The following is a 20,530-nucleotide window of genomic DNA, read 5'->3' as shown; positions in this document are numbered from 1 at the left end:
TTCCACTTAGTGCTTGACAGATTTCAGGGGTAATCCTCAAAAAACCTAAACTCCCAGGTTTTTAGAGGGGTGGTTACAGGAACCTAGGGTGTGTAGAAATTGAAATGTAAAGAGCATGGCTATTAATGCTAATGTCTCTTTTCAACAACCCTTAATTCGGGATTCAGTCATTTCCAGGGGCAATGCATAGGGGATGCACGCGGATGCATGTGGCAGTGCACCCCTGCAAAAAGGCACTGCTGATACCCTGCTGCCAGCAGTGCTGGCGGCATCTGCAGGCAGTCCGTGATCGCCCCGGATGCTGCTGACGCTGCCGGTGGTGCCTGCGGGTGGTTGCCACCCCCTGCCGTGGACAGTGTCAGTGGCATCTGTGGGAGCTCCCCACTCACCACCACTGGGCTCCTGCCACCACCAGCGCAGCCATATGCTGCCAGCTGCTGGGGGCATGCACCATTCATGGCCATTTCAGTGTCCTGCTCAGCCCCTGGCTTTTTTCCACTGAGCACGTCATCAAAAACTAGATGTAGGGAGATTTTGGACATTGGTGACTGTGATATGACTTGGTGGTTCTGGTGCCTCAATGTTTGGCATAGCTCTTCATGTGCTAATGGGACCTATTCAAAAAAAGCACAGAGATTTCACACCCATATTTCTTCCCTGGCTTCTGCCAGGTTGGGGGTCTTCGCTGGGGTGATACTTCATGGCTGATCCATTCATTGCTCTGCTAAATACTATTATCTGCAGCACTATTATCTGAGCGTATTACAGGGTGCTGATTTGTGTGCATATTATACACACTTGGAGAATTTCAGTGCCCTGTTCATAGGGGCAGTTGCTTGAGTTAAATGAAAAAAAACAAACAAGTGGATTTACACATGAAATAAAGTTTACTTGATGACAGAAATAAAATAAGGAAAATAGGAAAATAAAAAATAAGATAAGAGTAGAAGTAAAGATAGGAATGAAAAGAATAAGAATAAAATATGAATATATATATTTTAAAATATCGATGTAAAAATGTTTAAAATATGTATAAAAATATATGTTAAGAAATTAATTAAGTTATTTAAATGACCTTAATTAAATTAATTAAATTAATGAAACCACAGCACTCTTGGTCATCTACACATTTCAGCAAGCTGTGAGCTATATACATTAGGGGTGTGCAAAGTGGGTCCTATTTGATTTGGATTCAGATTTGGCCCAAATCAGGGACAGTGATTCAATTCATCTATTCAGATCACTGTCCCTGATTTGATTCGGCCAAATCCAAATCTGAAGACTCACAATGCTGATTTGGAGAATCAGCAATTCAGACATAGGTACAGCTTTAAAAGTTTTTTCTACATACCTCAAGGTAAGGTGCCAGCACGGCTTGTGAACGGTGTGATGCTGGGGTAAATGGAGCATCACACGGGGGCGTAGGGGGCCCCTCCACATACTAGGCAGTAAACCCAGAATTGGACCGGATGTAGTTCTGGTCCATTCCAGGTCTGCCAGGGAGTGCTCTGGGGGCCCCTCTGAACCCTCCTGGCTCAGCGATCGGCCATGGGAAGGCCCCGGGTGCCTCCCCAGACCCAGAAGGTACCAATTGCCAAGCCAGGGGGCATGGGGCTCTCCAGTGGACCCAGAAGTGGACCGAAAGTGCTTCTGGTCCACTTCCAGGTCTGCTGCCGAGCGTGCTGGGGAGCCCCTCATGCTCCTCTGGGATGCTCCATGCACCCCAGCATCACAGCATTCATGAGCCACCTGCCACCTTGAGGTATGTAGAAAAAACATTTAAAGCTGTGTCTATGTCCAAATCTCCGAATCTTACCAAATCTGTCCAATTCACTTCAGAGACATTAGAGGGTCATCTGATTCAATTCGGATTTGGAGATTTGGCTACCGAATTGGGCCGAATCTCCAATGAATTGAACTGGGAACCAAAGCTTTGCACAGCCCTAATATACATCACCAGTCTGTAGTGAGGATTAGCAGTGTGTGGTGCACCTGCTGTAATTTACTACAAAGAGATCAATGGAGTGGATTGTTATGTGGTGCTCCTTGCAATAATTTACTATGAATGGTACACTGAGCATTTTATGAGACTTAAAACCAATGAATGATGGAAAAATAAAACCCACCGTTTCAACTTAGGGGGCACAGAATGCAATCCTGAAGGACTAAACCCTCATCACGTGTACAAAGGCCCACAGTCACAGTGACTGTGGAGAGCAGTACAGATTAGATTGTTAGCTTGATGGCTGAGACAAAAATTAATGAACTTTTGGGGAAGTCAAAGGCCACTATCCAAATGATGTAAACCAGCATAGCCAGTGAAGCCTGATTTATATCAGCTGTTGGGTTAGAAGAAAGACAATAACCAGTTAGATTAACACCAGCTCAGCTCCTCTGGAAAGTTTCATGGAGTTTGGGGACAGAAATGACCATTAGATCATCCCAAGTGACTTCCTATATGTCACAGGCTCTTAAATTTCACCCAAACACTTATATGAAGTTAATGAGTGAACTAGAGGATTTCAGTCCTGTGGAGATGGCACTGCTGTGAAACAGGCAGGGAACAGGAGTCACTAAACTGGTCCTAATACCTGAGACTCTTGTGGTGGCTAGAAATAGAGTGGGAGAGATCTGCTCAAATGACTCAATCAAGCAATCCGTGTGCCACGCTGCAGAAAAAAATTACACTCAGTCTGAGATGAGAGAAAATGTTTTCTAGAAATCCTTTAACCCTGGGCATGTGAAAAAGACTCACCATCCAGGGCCATGTCCACATCATTGTGGACATTTGTTTCCCTGGGGGCAAGAAGTAGTGGCACACTTTGTGCCACTGCTACTTGTCCCCAGGGAACACCTGTGCCATGTGCGCTCTGGCGCATAGCAGATTACCCCAGGTGGGGTAGGGGTCCAGCAACTATGCTGGCCCCAGCAGTCATACCTGGAGTCCTGCAGGCCAGTGAAGCTGCAGTTGTGGCACTCCTGCAAGTGGGAGCCTAGTCTGCAGCTGGCTGGCCTGGCTCCAGTTTTGGGCGGCGTTTGTTGCTGCCACATGCACTTTCCCACTTTTTTTCCATGCAGGCTTTTTGACCACAGGATCTCCCAAGGTCAAATAAAACCCCCATGTTACTACCTGAATTTGTGGTGTGTGGCACCACAGATGGGTCTGTGGTACCAAATGCCACATGGCCACGCTTGTCTCGACGCAGCCCAGGTGTCTAAGAATGAGGACTCTGTGTACCACCTCATAGCATTGATTCATCTGGTATCTTTTCTCCAGCCATAGGCAATCAGTGATGTTACAGATGTAACCTGGGTGCACCCAAGTATATGCTCCCCTCTCCAAATAGAAAGAATGGGTGGCTGGGCAGGAGTGCTGTAAGAGGGATCTGCAAATGCAAACCAGTTCCCTTTATTCCCTATAGACTCAGGCCAGGACAAGGAATGCTTAACTATTTACAGTTTTATTAATATATACAAAATCTAAAGAAATTGATACTGAGGAACATATATACACAAATATACAATTGTCATATAGCTGGACTCAGTACTCCAACTGTGGCCTGACCAGTGCCACATAGATGGGAAGCATCACCTCCCTGGACCTGTTCATCATGCATCTGCTAATGCAGATAAAGTGTGGTTAGCCTTGTTGATCACTTTATCACATTGATGACTCATGTTCATCTTGGAGTCATGTATGACTCCAAGATCCCTTTCTGCTGCTGTGCTGCTGAGAAGGTCATCCCCTCAGCCTGTAAGTGTGTTGGTGGTTCTTTTTGCCCAGGTGCAGCACTTTGCACTTGTCTTTGTTGAACTGCATCCTATTTCATTCTGCCCATGTTTCCAAACTGTCCAGATCCACCTGGATCTGTTCCCTATCGTCTGGACTATTACCTTTGCCCCATAGTTTGGTATCATCTGTGAACTTAGACAGGGTGCTCTCCATGCCCTCGTCCAAGTCACTGATAAGGTCATAAAAAGAAACAAGGTTAGTCAGGCAGGGTCTATCTGCATTGAACCCATGGCCTTGGCTCCTGGGCCTTTGACTCCTTCTGGGCTGTTCGCCCACTTGGAGCCATGAGCATCATTACATGCTCCTGGGGGCTTTGCTTTCTGCTAAGGGTTGGAGGCCCAGGTTGCTTCATGCAACACCAGGGCGCAGTCCTCTCCAGGACCCTCTGTGCAGTGTTGTCTACACTGGGCTCCTGGCTCTGCACCAGGGGGCCCAGACCCAAGCCACCGCAAGCGGCTCCCAAGGTCCCTATCCCTCCCAGACTGCTCCGTACCATGCTATTGGCACTGACTGCCTGGCTGCATGCCAGGGGTTGCAGACCCGAGCCGCCTTGAGCAGCTTCCAGGGTCCTGTTCCCTCCTGGACTCTCCATGAAGCGCTGCCTGCGCCGACGCTGCATTCCTCAGTGGTGGGCTGGGGATACAGCCGCTTGCCGCTCCCATCCAGCGAAGAAGTGTCTTCAGGCTGTTCAGGGCACTGGCTCTGCCCCACTGGCCAGCTCACACCAGCTCTTCTTTGCCTGTCCTCTTCTCCGTCCCTTGACACAGCCGCCCGTGTGCTGGGCACACTGCTCTTTTATACCCCCCAAGGGCTCTGGCCCCAGATTGCAAACAGACCGATCAGGTTGGAGCAAGGTGCAGGTTTCAACCAGGTCCGGGGTCTCTGCGTTGCCCCAGGTAGGGGTGGGGCAAGCTCCTCCCCAGCAATCACTGGATTGGTGGAAGGGCTCCACCAATCACATTGAAGATTCTCCGAGCACAGACACGCCGGGCAGTTATCAGTAAACACGCCACACAGAAGACAGTGGGGGAGAAAAAAGCAATTGTGCATCTGGGAAAAGGCTTCTTCCTGACCACAGTTGGATCCATGAAATTTTATTATAGATGTTGCCTTAATACCGAGCTGCAAGTGCTATGAGCAAGACAAGGGCATTCCTGCAGCAGTCCTGTTTTCCCCATGACCCATACAGGAAGAAGATGAGGAGGGGGATTCATAGACTTATGGACTCCAATGCCAGAAGTGACTGTCATGACCATTCAGGTGGAAGCAAACTGGATAAAAACATTTGTTTTGGAAAGACATTGAATCTTGTCTTAAAGATCCCAAGCTATGGTAGGTCCATCACCTCTCTTGGTAAACTCTTGGTAAACTGCTCCAACCTTTAATGGCCTTCATTACTAAAAAGGTACTAAGAGTAACATGGAGGAAACGATTGCCTGTGCTTCACTACATTTTATTTCAGATCTGTATTTGGGAGGTTTCAATCTTGCTGATAAAGGCATAAGAAGATGATCCAAGGTGAAGCAATACAAATTCAATCTAGAAATAAGATGTACCTGTACATTTGTGATGAAAGGAAAGGTCTCATTCTCATTCGCAACATAGTACTTTCCACCAGTACTGAATTTATTTAAGAAAGGAAAAGAAGTAGTGGGATAATTTGCAAAGGTTTGGTCCCTGCTTTACCAGCTGTCACAATCTGCAATGGCAAAGTCCTGATGTCGCACAGGGAGGAGTCAAAAGATCTCAAACCAGATTCCAAGAGGTGCTTTCTAAGGGTCTACAAAGAGCCAGTTGGTCTCATGGGGCCAGCTCCTTGTTTTCAGTTTCTGAGTCACATTTGAGTCTTGGAAACATGGGCAAGTTACACTGCTGGGAGCCAAGGGGTGAATTTAAACTGCCATAGTGTTACTGGTCCAACGCTCTGAATGTTATTCATATTTTCAGGCACATTTTCAAGATTATTTTCTATTATGTACAAGGGGGGGCAAACTAACCCATCAACAAGCATCATGACCAGAGACGATCTGAGCCAGGGCAAATCAGCCTGTGCAGGGCCCCACCCCAGATGCAACGAAGCTGGTGTCAGATTCAGCAGCGGGAGGGGCAAGGGGTGCCGAGCAGCCGGACGTGAAACCAGCGGCAGCGTGGAATTGCAGCAGCCGCTGCACCCTGCTTTGCGAGGGTCCCCAAAGCATGGTCACCCCAATTCACCCCCCTCCAGGGATGGCCCTGATCCCCTCCAGGGATGGCCCTGATCATGACACAGAATAAGATTAACCAGCTGAAGACTTATACTAGTTTCATGGCACTGATAACATTGCACTGGTATAACTAGTAAACTAGTAAAGAGTGTACCTGGCAGCACAACCAGCAAATCCACCCCTCCCAGGGTCCCTGAAACTCTTTTCACTGTTGTTGGTAGCCAAGCAAGCCAGGTTGGAGCTAGCTTGAGGATGTCTATGCATGCTGCAGTCACACCTCTGATCTTAGTGGATCTCTAGATCCAGCACTCAGAGTGATGTTTCTGCTCTATATTGGGAGTCCTGAAGACTTATTTTGGAGCTGAAGATTCAGCAGTGGAAAACAATGAGATTGGAATAATTTTACTGGTTGGTCTGCTATATCACCTGCTGGGAAGCACTCGGAAAGGATTGGTAATCCCATTTTGTGATGGATCTGGAAAGGAAATTAGTGCACATGGGTCCAGCACATAAAATAACCTCATTAGCTTGTCTGCACTGGCACTCCCAGAAGGACATCTGACAATGAGTGCCCTGTACAGACAGTCTCCAATGGGATTTTAAGCCCTTAGTATACTGGGCCACATTGTCAATGGATTGCTAAGGGGTGGGTGGATTCTGGACAGAACATACCCCTTGTCCCTTGACATGCCTTTAAAGTAGGTTGTTGATGCTAATCACAGCTCTAGTAGGTGGCAATGATTGTGTTCCACACCAGGACTGCCCAGAGGAACCAGGGCTGGTGGAGTGTTACACATGGTCACTAAAAAGAGGCTTCTTGGAGACAATATTCAGAAAACTGTCTCAAAATAGCTCTGCCTCACAAGGATGATCTTATTGTGAGGTGAACAACGCTCTTCTGTGTTAGCCTTTGGGGCCTGGGTCACTCAGGTGATACTCTAAAACAAGGAACTTGGTCTTCTGCTAGCAATGCAGGGATGCAGCCAAGTGCTTGGGGGCAAAGCAGAAGAGTCAACTTCCTGTTGCCACCACAATTGTAAAGACAAGTTGGCAGCTAGGGCAGTTTCCCCTACTGCACCTCCCTCCCCCAGTTATATCACTACCCTTAGCCTGGACACTAAAGATCCTATGGCATTTTGGGGGAGGATAATTGTTTGTCCAGGGTTCTTTGCACTAAAATTTCACATCCACATACCCAGGCACAACAAACTGCATGGCTGATTCCTCCCTGTACCTGGGAGTGGCTGCACCATGGAAAGAATTCTGTTGCTCTAGGTAAATAGTAATAGTATAACGATAAGGAAATGAAATATTTGCTACACTGAAGATAAGCAACACAAGGGACAAGCACCAGATGTCAGAAAAGATCTAGGAGAGATATGGATACTCCTAGCGAGCTCATGGGGTTAACTGGTATTCAATGAAGTTATTAAATCAGAGAAAATACCTAAGGGATGGCATAGCATTATTGCTGTTCTCCTCTTCAGTGGATATAGAAACTGCCAAATGCTTATAGACTTATAAATTTGAGAGCTCTTTCTGCTCTGGGGATCCTTTATTGACTGTCCTGCAGGGGTGGGCTCATGCCAATTTAGTTATTACTGAAACCCAAGCAAAGCTTAAAGGAAGGGCACTCCACCAGAGATCACCTCAGTGTGTTATTAAGGGCACAAATATGTGTAAGTCTTTTCATTCCATCCAGGAAGAGCACACACCAACTGCTGAAACTTCCTTAGCCTGACGAAGAGTTTTTGAACCCGAAAGCTTGCTTAATAAATATTCTCCATTTGGGTTGGTCTAATAAAAGATATCAAATTCACCCAAGGAACCTTGTCTGCCTATGTCCTTAGACCAACATGGCTACAACCTAAACCCCTGTAAGTTCTGCAACATTTATAGGTGTGAAAGGAGGAGTCAGTATGGGAAGCTGCAATAAACTGCAAGAAGACTCAGTGCTCTAGGACCTGAGGAAGGTTTACTGAAGTGTTTTGCAGTGGTATCAGAGCCATGGGCCCTTTCTGGACCTGTGCTAAGGGAGCAGTAAACATCAGTTTGCCATTGGAATCACATCACCAAGACACTTAACAAACATTAGCTCATCAGTGAATCCCCAGCGCCCTCCTGCAGGAGGGTGGTCATCATTACCTGTGATTTCCAAATGGGGAAACCAAGGTAAAAAAGGCTGAAGCAGGTTCAGTACTTAGATGTTGAAGCCTTTGGAATATCTTGTCACAATTAGTTTGGTGCTTAAATTAGTGCTGAGCTGTTTGGAAAACCAGGCTCTGATTTTTATGTTGTAAATTTTAGCTCAGAGGTCTTGCCTGTAGAGAGAGTTTAACTAGCACCGACATTCTGAAACTCCTCTGGGAAAAGTCCTCCCATGGGGGCACTTTATTCTGGAATAAATGTGACTTTAGGTATGGCCAGAACAGATGACAATACAAAAATATGTAAAAGAAAGTGGGAACTTCATCTGGTAACTGTTTTGTGTGTCTGCTGTGCCCCACGGTAAATGGAAGGTAAGGCAGGCCAGTTTGGCCTTGAATTAAACAACTGATAATTTACCCCAGTTTGTATTCCACTTACTGTAGGTTTAAAGTTACAGTAGATCAACTCGGTGTACAGGAAATCCTCCCCTCCACCTTTTAATTCGTTTCATCTGGCCATAAGCTCTGTTACAGAGTAGGGGGGCCACAAGGGGTACTATGCTAGAATAACTAAATAATATTGGAATAGTTGTCTTGCAATAGCTTACTGGTCAATTTTCCCATGTAAACAAGGACTGAGCTGTAAAACTGGATTTGAATTAAAGAATTCCAGTGCCTACTAGAGGATTTGACTGCTCTGTATCCCTGATACCAGCCAAAGACAAACCTAATGATTGTAATTCTAATATTATAGAAGTCTTAGTCTGTGTGTCTGTCTGTCTCTAATGCTTTTGCCTAATTGCACATGCACCAATTGGCTGTGTGGCTGGGGGCGGGGCCAGCTGAGTTAAAATGGGAGCCCCTCAGCCAGCGCCACCTCCTCCTGCAGCCTCCGGTGTGGTGGCTCCCTCCACCCCACCTCCGCAGTCGCAAAACTAAAAATAAAAATTTGGGTAGAGCTTTAAAGGTGGTGGGGCCAGCTGAGGAAAACTGGGAACACCTCTATTGTAAAGAGGTCGGACCCGAATGGGGGGGAGAGTGGGGAGCGGGTCAGACTTGAACCAGCAGGGGAACGGGGTCAGACCTGAATAGGGGGAGAGGGGGAGTTTGGACCCAAACCGAGAGGAGGGGGGTTAGACCCAAAGCGGGGGCACGGAGCGGGGGCAGACCTGAAGGGGGGGAGCAGAGTCAGATCCGAAGCCAGGGAGGGGGGCACGGGGCTGGACGTGGGGTTCCATCCCCACCGGCCCCTCTTCCCCCGTCATTCTTGATGGGCAATTTGCTAGTTATTTATTAATGAATTGTTATTAATACATGATTAGTGCTGCAAAGTGTCTGAGTAAAAATACAAAAGCACAATCCTTGACGTTACATGATCGTGATCTAATTTACATTCTAAATTGAATACATGAAAACCTTTGCAATCCTACATTTTATTCAAGTAAGCTGGGATGCTGCAGCATATCTGCTTCTGTGGCATTTATTACGGTAATTTCATTTTTGCACTATGGCTACTTCATATTTTTTCACTGTTTTTTTTTAATCAGCCTGACAGTCTTTGAAGACAGACATAAATTAAATGCTAGGTCCTCGCCTCAATTTGCTTACAGTTTAAAGGACATGGAAGTTCTTGTCTGACTGTCCAACTGAGCAGATCTGTACCGCTCCCCTCAACAACACATCCACCTTGCACTGTGGGTCCAGGCTGCATATTCTGTGCTCAGTCTGCATTCCTCAAATGAGCCTGGAGAACTATCCAACAGAGATCTGCAGTGCAGATAAGAGATTTGCTTGTGGACTGGTTGAGGGAATTGTGCCCTTTATCTCCTATAGGCCTGCAGACCTCTCTGTCACTGGACGTTTTTATCTGCAGCCTACAGTAATTTAGATCCTGTGATAAATTACAAGAAGGCTTACACTGCATTTGACTCTAATAGAATGACTGAGTTCAGGTTTATCGAGGGAGGCAAAATATAGCACATACATAACCATTTCCAGGAGTTAAAGTTCACATTGCTCAGACCAGACTAGGATGGCACAATGTACACATGTGATACTCTGATTCCAGCAAAAGATTTGTGGAGAAGAGAACTATGGAGCTGCTGCAGTTGTTACACAGGCCCCTCGGAGAGCTGAGATTTTCCAAGTAAAGTCTGGGTGGAACCGCGAGATAGAAGATATTATGGAGGCACTCGTCATGGCTCTATTATCAAGGCTCAGGTTTTGTATTGCAGGGATTCATCTTCTCTGCTATGTATGAAAACTTCCTGGAATTACAGTATTTACTCATAGGTCGAGAATGAATGTTCTGACAATTTACAAGTAAATAAGTTAATTAAAATAAGAACTAAAATTAATTTAAAGATGGGGGCTTTGAGTAATTTAGCATCTGAACCAAACTCTTCTTTGTCCTAAATGATTGTGCCTGGGTAAGTGGATGATTTGTCCTAAATGATTTATTAACACAGACTTGATACACTTTCCATATAATTAGCATTGATTGAAATTGTATTCTAGTGTTTTGAAGAAACTTTGCTGTAATTAAGCAGCATTATTAACATTGATTACATGTCATTTTTATGATTGAACAGTTTTTGTAAAGAGTCAGATTAACTGCTCAGGTAGGACTAAAATGAGGCTATGATGATATCAAAAATAGCTCCAACCAATTGCCACCATTCTTCTACAGCTAATTTGCAGGGAGCAGTTCTATTGATTATAACAAGAAAGCGGAGACATGAGGAGGATTGGGCAAATGTATGAATTTTCAGTGGGACATTATTTGGTCAACAATCACTGTTCTTTAAAGATTCCATGGCCTCATGCTAGTATGGGTCTTGAAAGATTTCCCATGACACAAAAGTGCCTCAGCTTTACTGCCCACTGAGGCAGAGCTGTTGGGAGAAGTTAATATGGCATCTTCAGGTGATTAGAAAGATTGTACAATAGGATGTTCTTTAGGTTTAAGTAAAATAAAAATAGATTTAAGATTGAACATACCTATTAGCAACTGAAAGGTAAAACTCCAGCAAAGCATTACAAACCCAAGACATTCAGAAGTAAGACCCCAAATATTTTAAAGTATGGAAATTCTAATTTCAGATTACTCAAATGTCTTGTTTCTTGTTCTGACACTATCAGGGTAAATATGAACCAAAAATTTAAAGTACACTAATATCTTTAAATATCAGTTATATCTAATTTGGGGCCATGGAAACTAAAATAATCATCATTGGGTGGTTACAGCTCTTCAGAGATATCTATGCACCCCGCTCCCCTGCCACCCTGCTCCTTGGAGCCAGGGACCGGAGCCCCCCCAACCACAGCTGGCAGGGAGGGGGAGGCAGCAGGGAAGAGGGGAGGGAGGGAGGGGAACAGGAAGAGGAGGGAGGGTCATCGGTGACTGTGCCCCACCACAGCTGCCACCACGGCTGTGACCACCGCTGCAACCACCATGACCGCCGCGGTCATGGGCCCCAGTCCTGGCCCAAAGTGGAGGAGGGGAGCGGCCCCAACCCGAAAAGGCAGGGGGGAGGGGAGGATCAGTCCTGGCCCAAAGCAATAGTGGGGGGGAGGTGGGGAGTGGCCCCAGCCCTGGCCCAAAGCAACATGGGGGGAGGGGGGAACAGCCCCAGCCCTGGCCCCGGCCGGAAGCAGCGGAGGGAGGGAGAAACAGTCCTGGCCCTGGCCCTGGCCCTGGCCCTGGCCCTGGCCCTGGTCCAAAGCAGTGGAGGGAGGGAGAAACAGCCCTAGCCCTGGCCCTGGTCCAAAGCAACAGAGGGAGGGAGAAACTGTCCTGGCCCTGGCCCAAAGCAGCAGGGAGGAGGTGGAGAGTGGCCACAGCCCCAGCCCCAGCCTGAGTCAGGGGGAGGGGGCTGGATGCTGGCCTCTGTCCCTGCCCGTCTGCCCCAACATCATTCTTGATGGGCAATTTGCTAGTAAGGACATAAAGCTTCACTCCTCACCCCCCACGCCTTGCATACCTGCTCTTGGATAAAGTAAGCAAGTAAGCACCTGTGCTCCCTCCCTCCCCCCCTCCGGGCTTGTGCAGACCATAATTCCAGTGTGTGGTGTTCTTCATTCCTTTTGCTCCCTTGTGTAGCTATGCAGCCTGAGTCATAATCCAGCTTATGTTTAATAACTTTTCACTTCTCTTACAAGGAGTAATTAGCTGCGGTGTTTAAGCTGGCATTGACTGGAGGGCTTTCACCAAACCCAGCAAGAGTTAAAAATCCCTGATTGGGGGAGTCTGTCTTGCTTTGTGTTCCTTTCTTTCCAAAACAGCTTCTGACCATACTGATGATGTCAGCCAGGGCCATTGTTTTACCTTGTGATGTATTTATAGCAAGTACAGAAATTCTCCCTGCGAGTTATTGCATCTGCAGCTCCTAAGCACTGCAGAAAATTGCTAGGCTCCGCACTTTTCATTAGGAGCCCTCCAGCCTGAGCCAAAGTGCTTTCATAATCAGAGATATTGTCATCATCGTCACCATTACAAAGGAGTGCAAGGCGAGTGCTTGCATCTCATAAGACAAAGCAAGTTGCAGCACATCCTTGACAGCAAATTGACAGGCTTCTTCAGTGGACAGTTACCTAGGAGCTTCTCCAGAGAGCGGTGTCCACTGCTATAAATTCCATGTGCTGTGGAGGGTGGTGTGTGTGAGGTAGAGACGGTGCAGGCTGCTGTTGGGATCCCGGGTGCTTTCTCACAGCTGAGCTGTCAAGCAAAATTTCTTTAGAGATGTATGCTTGCATGTTGTGCCAGGGCATCATTAACTGAATGGAGCACACAGAGAAGATGCTGCTGCTACCATCTGTCTTTTCCAAACAAAGGGGTGGGGCACATGTGATAATGCTCTGCAAGTAGGGGGTCTAGTTTGGGAGGCTCAGGTAAAGTATATGCTGCATCTTCAGTACTTGGATCAGTCTGTCTGCTGCCACAAGCAGAGAGGACAGAGAATAAAAGATCTCATTCAGGGGCATTGCTTGGGACCTAGTGGAAGCTGCGCGCTCTTGGGAGCTGGAATGTACAGCTGACGGCAGGGGATGGAGAACGGATTCATTGGTCATCCCTACCCTTGCAAAGCCTAGGGATTTCTATGCAGAAATCTGATTGGGGACACATGTACATTTCAGGCTGGAGGGCAGTCATTCCTCCCACATCCCCTCCATGACAACTGTTAGCATAGGGCCTCAGATGATGGCAGCTATTCCAGAAGGAGCCATGTGGGGTCGTGGGTAGAGAAGTAGCTAAAGAGATACAGCTACCATGCAGGATAAATGGTTCCTGCCTGTCTCAAGTCATGACTTAATCCATTCTCCTAATGCAACCACCAAGTATCGGAGGAGCACAGTACTTCTCTGTTTGATAGTGTAATGAGTCGAGTGCTCCCCTCTAGAGATGATGGGCCAATTCTTCAGCTGGTGTAAATCAGGATGGAATCTATTGCTTCCAAAGGAGCAACTAGAATGTCCTCACTGCAGAGCCTGAAACTGGGACTCCCTGAAGCGTCACTGGAGTAGGGGGAGGGGGAAGCATGCCTGAGGCTTCTCCATTTCACTAAGGTCTAGGGACACCACCAAAGGGGAAACTCTTGAAGAAGGCAGCAGGTCATGTGAAAGAGGCTAAAGTACCTAAGGAAGGGTCATTTTTGGCTCAGCTCCACTCTCACACAGCCTGGTTATGAACTCTGAATGGGAGCCATCTTGCCCTTTCACACTGCCTCGTGGGAATGAGGCGTCAGGCAGGAACTCTCTCCTGTCTCAGTGCAAAAGGAATAATACACTTTCGGAACCATTTCACCTGCTGTAAAAGCATTCAGTATACTCATTGCAAGCTGTAGCAAGTCTGCAAGTCAGGACCGGACTTTATCAGCAGAGGTGGTGTTGGGGCACTCAAAGCTAGAACATAGCTCTGTGTGGGACCCAGTGCTGGAAAAGAGGAAAGGTTTCAGGTCAGGATGGAAGTGCTTGGGGGAAGTTCAGACAGCACCTTCTCTACACCAATGCAAGTTGCCCCTCCCCTTCAAAAGTGCACGACATCCTGCCAGCTATTTTGAGATCAGTCTTAATCATGAAAGAACAGAGCTTTCCTAAAACGGAACAAGGCAGTTTTAGTGAATGCAGCTTTGCCTCATGCTCATTAGTTTAGATATGGAAGAAAGCACATGAAGACACCTACTGATGTGAGTGACCTTCTGTTCTACAGCCCAAGTCCAGTGAATGGTGGATAGTTTTCAGGACCCTGCTGAGGGCATGAATAATTTACATTCCTCTGGAGAGCTGACAGCTTGCAAGGGTGTTGCCAAGCCCAAATGGGCTGGGGGGTGGGAGGTTATTTTTTTTTTTTTCCATTTTCCTTCTTTAAAAATCTAAAAATAAACTAATCAAAATAAATAGCTGAAGCAGATCAAGAGCAAAGTGACCTCTTTGGGCCTTTGAAAAGCAACAGCAGGAGTAAGCAGAAGATTTGGATACAAAGCAGCCTGGAGTTGCTGGCATTTACTATCCATTTCCCTTCATCTGAGATGCAAAGGTTATGGCATCTGCTACCTCTTTGTCTTCCTAGTGTTCATCTTGCTGCCTGCAGGGATGATAGTCCATAAAAAAGCTTTCATCTTTTATATCTTTGAGATGATGCACCAAGCACCGTCTCCCAGGTGGGACTCTTACAAGAGGGACTGCAACCTCACAGGTGGGTTGGGATCCAAAAGGCCTCTCTCCATTTGAAGGCCTCAGTACTGGCTTCTGGAGAAGTCTCAGCAGGTCCATGGTTTACTTTGGATAAGCATCCCAAAGCACAGATCCATTGCACTGAAAACAGCTTCCCTGCACTCTTTTCCATTCATCAGGTGCAAGATCCTTGTTCATGGCAGTTTTCTGCACTTCTCCATCCCCAGCTCCATCTTTACTCTTACTTTCTTTTCAGCTACAATCTCCTTCTCATGCTCCCAAAATCACATGCCTTTTGATGTCCATCCTCTCTCCAAACACAATGCGTGGAAGATCCTTCCCTATATGTGCATGACAGGAACCTTTTCTTGACATCCTGCCAAATATTCTGTTCCATGAAACATCCCAGGAATAATGACCCCATGCTAGAACCATTCTGATGCCTTCCTTGACCTCACCTCTAACAGCCTCAAAGAGGGCCCTGCCTGACCGGGTACCAGGATCATCCCAAGCACACACGACTGGCTGGCTCTCCCCTAGTAGTTGCCTGCAGTACATGCTATTACAGTATTTAGCCACTAGGTGGTCAGAGTGCAACAAGCAAGTGGCTACCCTAGGATGGCCTTGACAAGAAAAGGAGACAGACAAGGCATACTTTGCAGTAAGCCACTTCCACCCTAAAATTACTACAGGGTTCTTTTCAGGGTAATTCACTTAGTAGTAAGGCTGTTTGTTGTGTGTCTGCTCCACTCTTAAAGCCATTTTACTCTGTCTTAAATGTGCTGTATGTTTGCACCTTTAGGGCACATCCAGATAAGCGCACACTTGCATTTGTCTGGGGACAAATAGGAGCAGCAAATAGTTGTGTCACCGCTACGTGCCCCTGGGGAACACTTGTACACTGGGATACACTCTGGCATGCAGCAAGTTACCCCAGGGTGGAGTAGGGGAGGCTGGCCCCAGCTTTACATAGGGTCCTGGGGACTTCCTGGGTCTCCAGCAGTGGCGATCCAGTGCATGGAGCCGGGCTGGCAGCTGGAGCATGGCTCCAGCTGGCCAGGCTCCAGTTTCAGGTAGCTCATGTTGTTGCTATGAGCATTGCTCCACTTTTTTCAAACACAGGTTTTTTTGACACCATGATCTAATTAGCAGCATGCTGAACACCTGCATGTGCAGTGCATACAGTTTGCAGCACAAACGGGTCTGCAACACCACATACCACATGTGCGCACACATCTGGATGTGCCCTTAGAGCCAGAAGCCTAAGAAACTCAAGTCTATTTATATTATCTAACAGAAGGTTAAGAGGTGACTCATTCATGATCTGAACTCAGTTATATATATACTTTTATAATATAGCACTCTTTAATATATAAAGGCATAATGAGATTAGCTAGTAATGAAGCTAGGAAAATTCAGACTAGAAATAAGGTACAAATATTTAATGGAGGATAATTAATCCTTGAAACATTTTACCTATAGCCATGGTAGATTCTCCATCAGTTGAAGTCTTAACCCAACTTTGGATAACTTCCTAAGATATTAAAACTCAAAATGGAAGTGAAGATGTTTGATGTAAAAATAACTGGGCAAAGTTGCAGAGAAAGTTGATCGGACTAGTCTCTTTCAGTCTTCAGATCTTTCATCTGGACTTTCTTCCTCACCATGAGTGGGTTTCTGCTATAGCCCCTATAGGTCAGTCTGGAAGTACTAGCAAATGCTCATCAAGAATGATGGGGGGAGGCAGGCAAGGTCAAAGGCCTGCGTCTGGCCCCCACCCCCCACCTTGGGCCAGGGCTGGGGCCATGGCCACTCCCCGCCTCCCCTCTGCTGCTTCAGGTTGGGGCTGAGGCCAGGGCCAGAGCTGTTCCCTGCCTCCCTCCTGCCAGGACCAGGGCTGGGGCCACTCTCCCTCTCCCCACTACCACTTCAGGCCAGGGCCGGGACCACTCCCCGCCTCCCCCCTGCTGCTTTGGGCCAGGGCTACCCCCCCACATACGCACCTTTTCAGGCTGAAGAACTCTTCAGGAAAACTTTTACAATCTTTTCTCCAATGCCTGATGAAGGGTGTTTGTGCCCAAAAGCTTGCAGTTAAAGAATTTTTTTTTTGCAAAAATCTTGTTAGTCTAATAAAAGATATCATCTCTACTATGAGTCCTGATTGCCTTTAGACTTTGGTAAAGTAGTCTTAATGTAGAACTGTTTCTGGGTATTCTACTTTGTGCCCAGGATTGCTCTGGCCATGGCACAAGCTAGAATGCCAGGGGTAAAAGGTAAATTAAAGACACTCTTGCCTTTTTTTCTGGACTGCGTAGGCTGTGCTGGATCCCCAGGAGGGGCAGCAAAAAATCCGAGTCCAGATTTCCACCAGCCCCTGACTTCCCTAGAGGTAGGAAATGCTGCATATCATTCCTTCCCATGGAATTTTGGCATCTTTTAAAGTTACCTAAGCTCTTCTAAGCCTCAGAAAAAGAACTTGCACTGTCAGTAATTCTGATTAGATTTTAATAAAAAAAACACCTCAGTCAGTAAAAGACTGCAGCTTGAGATCCAATGTGGGCTGGGATGCTTGGGCTCAGTCTTTCGTCACCTCTCTGGCTGAGAATAACCTTTCCATCAGAGCTGTGAAACCGAGGCAGGACTTTTTGGGCTTCTCTCTGGAGTTTAACTTAATGAGGTGCATCCGTGCTGGAAGCACTTTCCTGTCAGACGCAACATGAGCTCATTTATCAGAAGCTGTATATAATACACCAGGAAGGAGTGATGCCAGTTTCAAGGCAGGCTGAACAAGCAGAGGCACCACTAGTGGAATTTAATAAGGAGGTTCAGGATCACTGCTGCCTGACTTGGGTCTCTTCTAATAAACCTCTAGGTGCCTGTTATACATTCATTTAGCAGAGATGGAAAGAGGATGTTACTGATTCTTTTACAGCTCATTCTGCCTGGACTTCAGCACAAAGTATAAGGCAGGGTGAGCAGGAGGTAGGGGGTGGGAGTTGTTTTGAAATATGAGTGCTCCTTTCTGACTTTTTCCTTTTTTTTCTACAGACCAATTTTTTTCTGCAGCCCAGGCTCTTAATGGTCATGTACTAAAAGATCTGTTTGCACTTGGATGCTGCCCTGGTATGTGAAATGCTGAAGTAAGATGTCTACCCTTGAGAATGACCCTAGTTCTTTCAGGGGCTGGTGGAGGGATACAGAGGCTTTCACCTCCAGGCTTCCATTTGGGACCCAAGCTAGGTTGGTGGTGCGTTGCAGAGATTGTTGAGTGATGGATGTTGGGTGTCCTTTGTGAAATGAACTAGTGGGCTCAGTCCAGTTTCTAGCAGAGAGTTCTTTGCATCATGAAAAGCATCACCTCAGCAGAAATGACAAAGTAGGCCACAGAGACTGAACCCACCCATACAAGGGCATCACTCCACCAAAAGGTTGTAGGGGGTAGCCAGGTAGAAAAGTTCAAGCTATGATTCCCCATGTAGGATCAGGTCTGTGGTGAAGAAAAGTCTTCAGTCTTGGTACCTGTTTACCTGCCACCATGGTTACCTTAACTTGGAAAAATTAAAACTGTCCAGGGTAATCACATAAGGCCACTCCTCTTCCTTTACATTTGGTGATGATTTTTCATAGTAGCTAGGGTCAGGAGGGACCTGAACAGATCATCTAGCCTGACCCCCTGCCACAGGCAGGAATGAATGCTGGGTTCACAAGACCCAGACAGGTGATCATCCAACTTCCTTTTGAATTTGCCCAAGGTAGGGGCAAGGACCACTTCCCCAGGAAGTTGGTTCCAGATTTTGGCCACCCTAACTGTAAAATATTGCCTTCTGATCTCCAACCTAAACCTATTCTCCATCAGCTTATTACCATTGTTCCTCGTCACCCCAGGTGGTGCTGGGGAGGAAAGGGCTCTGCCTATTTGCTGTTCATCTCCCCTGATGAGCTTTAGGCAGCCACTAGGTCTCCCCTCAACCTCCTCTTGCTGAGGCTGAACAGGTTCAGGTCCTTCAGTCTCTCCTTGTAGGGCCTGTCCTGCTGCCCTCTCACCAAGCGGATAGCCCTCCTCTGAACCCTCTCCAGGTTAGCCACATCCCTTTTAAAGTGCAGCACCCATTACTGGATGCAGTACTCCAACTGTGGCCTGACCAAAGTCACATAGAGGGGGAGTATCACCTCTCTGGACCGGCTTGAGATGCACCTTTGGATGCATGACAAGGTATGGCTGGCCTTGCTGGCTGCGGTCTGGCATTGATGGCTCATGTTCATCTTGGAGTCAATAATGACTCCAACATCCCTTTCTGCCTCTGTGCTTTCAAGAAGGGAACTCCCCAGCCTGTATGTATGCTGTGGATTCTTCTCCCAAGGTGCAGCACCCTGCATTTGTCTACGTTGAACCCCATCCTATTCTCATCTGCCCACTTTTGTAGTCTGTCTAAATCTAGTTGCAGCCTCTCTCTCCCTTCAAGTGTGTCCACCTCGCCCCACATCTTAGTGTCACCAGGATTTTTGGACAGCGTCCTTTCCACCCCCTCGTCCAAGTCACTGATGAACATGTTAAACAGCGTGGGCCTGAGGACCAAGCCCTGGGGTACCCCACTGCTCACATCTCACCAGGTTGAGTACAATCCGTCCACCACTACTCTCTGGGTGCGCTCCATCAGCCAATTTTTTACCCACCCAACTGTGCAGGCATCAATGCCGCAGTCACTTAATTTATTAATGAGACTTGCATGAGAGACAGTATCAAAGGCCTTCTTAAAGTCTAGAAAGACTATGTCCACGGTGACACCATCATCCAAGCATTTAGTTACTTGGTCATAAAAGGCAATCAGGTTGGTCAGGCAGGACCTGCCTTTGATGAACCCATGCCGATTGCCCCTGAGCATGATCTCCCCTGCAGCCCCCCATAGATGTGCTCCTTGATGATTCTCTCCAAGATCTTCCCGAGCACTGAGGTGAGGCTCGGGTCAAGGGCTCCGCGATGACCCCTGCCAGCTCCCTCAACACCCTTGGGTGGAGGGCATCTGGACCTGCAGATTTAAAAATGTCTAGCCCTTCCAGAAGATCCCTAACTACATCTGTGCTGACTGAAGGCCTGACAGAGCTATCCCCAAGATTGTCCCTACCTCTGGTAGGTGGGATATCCCGGTCTGTGTTCAAGAAAACAGAGGCAAAGAAACTGTTAAAAATATCAGCTTTCTTGTCTGGCGTGGCCACCAGATTACCGTTTGTGTCTTGCAGGGGCCCTACATTGCCTGGTGTCCTCTTCTTGCTCCCAAAGTACTTGAAAAAGGACTTTTTGTTGTCCTTAATCCTGGACGCTAACCTGAGTTCCATCTCTGCCTTGGCCTTCCTAATAGCCCTCCTACACTCACGGGCCAAGGAGGAGTACTCCTCCTTGGTGATAGTTCCTCCCTTCCACTGGTTGTACGCCCCACTTTTAGTCCTCAGGCATTGCTGAATGCCCTTGCTGAGCCAAGGGGGATTCTGAGCACTCTTACCCTCCTTGCTTCTCTCAGGGACTGTTATCCTTTGGACCTGGAGGATCGCCCCCTTAAGGTAGGACCATCCTTCGTGGGCTCCCATCTCCTCTACCTTCTGGGCCCTTAGTGCCTCTCACACTAGTCTCCTAAGCTCATTGAAGTTGGCCCTTCTGAAGTCAAGGGCTTGAGCCTTAGTGTGAGCCCTTGACACCCTGCGTTGGATAATGAAATCCA

General features: G+C 47.2%; 1 long non-coding RNA gene across 1 annotated transcript in view; it reads right to left on the bottom strand.

The window, feature by feature from the left end:
• The window catches only part of LOC109281789 (uncharacterized), a 157,894-nt gene that overhangs the window by 111,195 nt on the left and 26,169 nt on the right, over positions 1-20,530 (bottom strand). The gene's annotated exons all lie outside the window — the stretch shown is intronic.

The sequence above is a fragment of the Alligator mississippiensis genome, chromosome 8 (genome assembly GCF_030867095.1).
Source record: "Alligator mississippiensis isolate rAllMis1 chromosome 8, rAllMis1, whole genome shotgun sequence".
In the NCBI taxonomy this organism is placed as follows: domain Eukaryota; kingdom Metazoa; phylum Chordata; order Crocodylia; family Alligatoridae; genus Alligator; species Alligator mississippiensis.
Note: the sequence above shows the minus strand (reverse complement) of the source record. Positions and strands in the feature narration are given on the sequence as shown.